Source organism: Salmo salar, chromosome ssa06 (assembly GCF_905237065.1).
Source record: "Salmo salar chromosome ssa06, Ssal_v3.1, whole genome shotgun sequence".
NCBI lineage: Eukaryota > Metazoa > Chordata > Actinopteri > Salmoniformes > Salmonidae > Salmo > Salmo salar.
The window spans coordinates 92,287,143-92,292,390 of NC_059447.1; the positions used below are offsets into that span (position 1 = coordinate 92,287,143).

At 41.1% G+C, this 5,248-nt stretch overlaps 1 protein-coding gene across 5 annotated transcripts in view; it reads right to left on the reverse strand.

The window, feature by feature from the left end:
* Positions 1-3,986, reverse strand: part of eya4 (EYA transcriptional coactivator and phosphatase 4) — a 173,493-nt gene extending 169,507 nt beyond the window's left edge. For all 5 annotated transcript variants that reach the window (XM_045721193.1, XM_045721191.1, XM_045721192.1 and 2 more), the window contains exon 1: positions 3,526-3,986. The gene's annotated coding sequence lies outside the window, so the exon portion shown is untranslated. The remainder of the gene's footprint in view (positions 1-3,525) is intronic.
* Positions 3,987-5,248: the final 1,262 nt, after the last annotated feature.

Genomic DNA, 5,248 nt, shown 5'->3' on the forward strand with positions numbered 1-5,248 from the left:
TCATACAGCGGACTGCACCAATATCAACAACGAAGAGGAGTCGTGTGTGTGTGTAGCATGGCTAGTGTAGTGATAATAACTTCCTGCAGACATGTCTACGGTGTCTGTCTAGGTTTTGTATCACCACTAGCGCCCTTCTTTGACAAAAACCCTCTATCGTTCTCCACTGTCATCCTCTCTCTATCTGTTCAATAAAATCTGAAGGAAAAAAATGAGGGTCGAAGTGCAAATAATAGCTACATCATTAAAATCTCCCTTGTGTCTCAGTCCGTGTCGGACCTGGGGTCTGGTTCTCTGTCGAACGGCAACTCTTCCAGAGAATGTTCTTTGTCTTTCAGTCTCGCATCCTTTTAATGTTTCATAGCGTTCAGCTCACGTTGGCCTGAAACCCAAGACAATAATGCTTCTCTCAGGCCAATTGAGCTCTTTCTCTCTCTCTCTCTCTCTCTCTCTCTCTCTCTCTCTCTCTGTCTCTCTGTCTCTCTCTCTCTCTCTCTCTCTCTCTCTCTCTCTCTCTCTCTCTCTCTCTCTCTGTCTCTCTGTCTCTCTCTCTCTCTCTCTCTCTCTCTCTCTCTCTCTTTCTTTCTCTGTCTCTCTGTCTCTCTCTCTCTCTCTCTGTCTCTCTGTCTCTCTGTCTCTGTCTCTCTGTCTCTCTGTCTCTCTGTCTCTCTGTCTCTCTCTCTCTCTCTCTCTCTCTCTGTCTCTCTCTCTCTGTGTCTCTCTCTCTCTGTCTCTCTCTCTCTCTCTCTCTCTGTCTCTCTGTCTCTGTCTCTCTCTCTCTCTCTGTCTCTCTCTCTCTCTCTGTGTCTCTCTCTCTCTCTGTCTCTCTCTGTCTGTCTCTCTGTCTCTCTCTGTCTCTCTCTCTCTGTCTTCTGTCTCTGTCTCTCTCTCTCTCTCTGTCTCTCTCTCTCTCTCTGTGTCTCTCTCTCTCTCTGTCTCTCTCTCTCTGTCTCTCTCTCTCTCTCTCTCTCTCTCTCTGTCTCTCTGTCTCTGTCTCTCTCTCTCTCTCTGTCTCTCTCTCTCTCTCTGTGTCTCTCTCTCTCTCTGTCTCTCTCTGTCTCTCTCTCGATACTGTGCAAGGAATCAATGTGCAGGCCAGCCAGTGCCATTTCAGTCAAACTCCCTGAAGAGAGAGTTAATATTTCTTGGTGTAGGTATTGACACTGTAGGGTAACACATGAACAGGGGTGGAGCAGGGGAAAGGTAGATGGGTGGGAGTAGGGGGAATGAACTCGGCTACATATCTACACTGTGGTAATTTCACTCCATTAAAAAAAAAACCGAGGAGATTGTTGAACAAACCGCATGACGCTATCAACATGTCTGTCAGTCATGCCACGCGTGGCCCTACAGGCTACATACATGACTAGAGCGCAGAATGGACGAATAAACTGTTCGTTATTATATAAAGGTCCGCTATTCTCAATGTTCCCAAAACGTGATGGGAATTCCTCTTTGGGTTGATTTTATAAAACTTCCAGCGACATGAATAGGAGCGCAATTAACGCCATGGTCATTTCCCCCCAAAATACCGTAGCGTAATGCCAGCGTGTCACCACGGCTTTACTGCCATTGTCAGAAAGACATTTCAGGCGTTTACTACCGCGGTATTGGCAGACTATTCCAGCAAAGACATCGCAGATAAGTTACTAATTTACGACTGTGTGGTGCGTAATTGTTAAAGTAGGTCTAAACAGAACGATATCAATTGGAGTTGGTGCAATCACAACTCTATGTGGTTCTATAGGCTACTGGTTTTTTTTAACAAAATAACGGCCTGGAAATAAACGTGTGTTCATTTGAGAGGGGGGTTCCACATTTTTCGTACGAGCAGCCACTGGATATCATGGGTAATATTTTGGGACAATTGTTTATCACGTGATGTCTCTGATGCGTAACTGTCTAGAATAATGATTATGTTATAAAACAAATAAACAGTTTACTGTAGACTTCATCTTTTCCATCTGAAAATACATTATTACACGTGTGACAAATAGAACGGAAACACTAACAAATTAAACAATTATACTCAATCACTAAAATAATAAATAAAAAAAACACAAATGTTTTATATTTACATCAGTAAGTAGACCACACTAAATTGTAATAGATTAATACATTAGAAGTCCCTGGGAAAAGAAAGTCTAATATTTGGCACGAATAGGCCAAGGCCTGTGACTTTGGGGACCATTCCAAACCTATATTAAAAGCATTATTTGTTATCTTGTCATTCTTTGTGAAAATCACTACCTTAACACCCATGTTGAATAGCCTATAATGTCAAATACATGTCTATTCAAATTATGTCACGGATTTTGTCACCAATATTTCCTCAAGACAATTGTGAGTATAAAAAAAGAACGTAGTCTATACAAGTCCGGGCGTACACTTACATTACAACACCCCTAAATCTCACCAAAACAATAGAGGTAGGACCTACTGCGCTTAGCTGTGCATAAGTGCGTTTTGGCTATGAATCCTCAATGTGTAATCGATCCTGTATGAATTTCGTTAGGTATCAGATTCAGATCATGTTGTTGCTAGTTGTTAGGGACAGGCCGTTAGCCAGCCAGGGCCATTCTGGGACGGAGCAAGTGGCGCGTCGTGGCATGCACGGTGGTGGTCCTGCTTGTTGCAGCAGTGGATAGATACTAATTCCATTTCCTACAAAATATAAACACAAAATACACGTGAAGATCACAAGTGAGGCAAAGAGAGAGAGAGAGAGAGAGAGAGGGCCACCGGTCTGAAGCGGCCAGTTCGGCACGAGGATGGACTGCGCAAGAGACAAGAGGCTGTTGCGGCATGCGCTCGTGGTCACCGGCGACCGCGACGGCATTGAGCACCGCATTGCATGGAGCTCGCGCATGCTGACGTTTCTAAACGGTGAAAGTGGAATATTACAATCATACCGTTTGATGATTAGTCTGTATGATGTAAAAAAAATACATGGCTTAAAAATACCAAATATATACTGTAAAGTTGTTTATTTATTTATTTTTTAAAATTTCTTTGCCGGAAAACTATTTCACTACTTCAGAGGTATATTCGAAATCTAGCACAGCTATTAATGAGACCTCATTCAAAATTATACTTACTAATATTAAGGTCTAATAAAGCTATAATATGTAATTATTGTTGAACAGCAGGGCTTAGGCCTAATAGGCTACCCATTGATAGACAGCAGATACGTCTAAATGGAGTCTATAGGCCTACTGATCTAATCAAAGGTCATTTAATAATTGGGAGATGAAAACATGAATACTACGACTAAATAGTCAAACAAATAGCTAAAATTATTATGCTACAAAAAGGGCTCATAAAAAAAAAAAGGATTTTATTCGATTTTAGTTTAGTTTATAACGGCTGCATATGAAAATTAGAATATTACACCTGCAGAACATGTTATAGCTAAGTCGTTTCAAAGGGCTATTGTATAGACCTATTTATTCTATAGACCTATTTGGACTAATTATTTTCACACAACAACAACAAAAAATATATATGAAATAATACAAAACATACCTTGGGTTGGGAAGATATCTTCGTTTGCACTTTAAAAAAAAAAAACACTTTCGTTTCCAATTTCCGTTTTTTCACTCCTTGGACAATCTCATGATGATCGATTGAAGAGGAGTTGGAACAGCGGAACACACAGCTCGCTCTGCTGCTGTCACCGGGGACAGGACTCGTTCTCAGAAGAAGTTCAAACAAATGTACATTTGGTCTGACTGACTGGCATTAGCCTAGCGAAGATACCAAAACAACAGCGGAGAAGAAGAAGAAGAAAAAAAACAACTTTTTAACGGTAAGTAAACTATAGGACTAATTTAAGCGGTACGTCGGAGCGCAATATGGAGCAACGGACCGTTTCACTGTACGAAAAGGATCGTTGGTTATTTGAACGTTGGTATAAAGTTTGTTTGAGTACTTCGATCGGCATAAGACCCCTTCTTGAAGAGCGAATGAAGCAGAGCTGTGTTGATCACGGCACACTGCGCATGCGTCCAGCTGCCATGCGTCCACCATTTGGCAAATGTCCAAAGCAGTAATGGGGTACAGGGGGAGGAGGATGGGTGGGAGGGGGGATACCGAAATGACATTCTTATTAATAGTGTGGCCCAAATGCTGTGGCAAGTTTTATTTATCCCTCTCCAGACTAGAACACCATGCACTCCCCAGTTAACCTACATAATGCCACAACACTTCAACCAAACCAAACTACAAAAAAAATGTATCATTTCTCAATGTCAATACAGATTATAATACGGATGGGTAATAAAAGCGCTGACCAATGTACATTTCTATACATTTGAAAACGTTTTTCAATTTTTTTATTATACATCTCTGTGTGAACCCTATAAGTGCATAAAGTCGACATCCCTAACAAGTCATCCCAAGTTCCCTGATATAATTACAACATAATTAACTAATTATACATTTATAAGCAAGCATCCACATGAAGCGTCTTGAGTGTATTGTGTTATGGGGGCTTCCCACACAACAAGGCCATCCTAAAATACAAGGCCATCCTAAAATACAAGGCCATCCTAAAATACAAGGCCATCCAAAATACAAGGCCATCCAAAATACAAGGCCATCCTAAAATACAAGGCCATCCTAAAATACAAGGCCATCCTAAAATACAAGGCCATCCTAAAATACAAGGCCATCCTAAAATACAACGGCATCCTAAATACAAGGCCATCCTAAATACAAGGCCATCCTAAAATACAAGGCCATCCTAACATACAAGGCCATCCTAAAATACAAGGCCATCCTAAAATACAAGGCCATCCTAAAATACAAGGCCATCCTAAAATACAACGGCATCCTAAATACAAGGCCATCCTAAATACAAGGCCATCCTAAAATACAAGGCCATCCTAAAATACAAGGCCATCCTAAAATACAAGGCCATCCTAAAATACAAGGCCATCCTAAAATACAAGGCCATCCTAAAATACAAGGCCATCCTAAAATACAAGGCCATCCTAAAATACAAGGCCATCCTAAATACAAGGCCATCCTAAATACAAGGCCATCCTAAAATACAAGGCCATCCAAAATACAAGGCCATCCTAAAATACAAGGCCATCCTAACATACAAGGCCATCCTAAAATACAAGGCCATCCTAAAATACAAGGCCATCCTAAAATACAAGGCCATCCTAAATACAAGGCCATCCTAAAATACAAGGCCATCCTAAATACAAGGCCATGCTAAATACAAGGCCATCCAAAATAC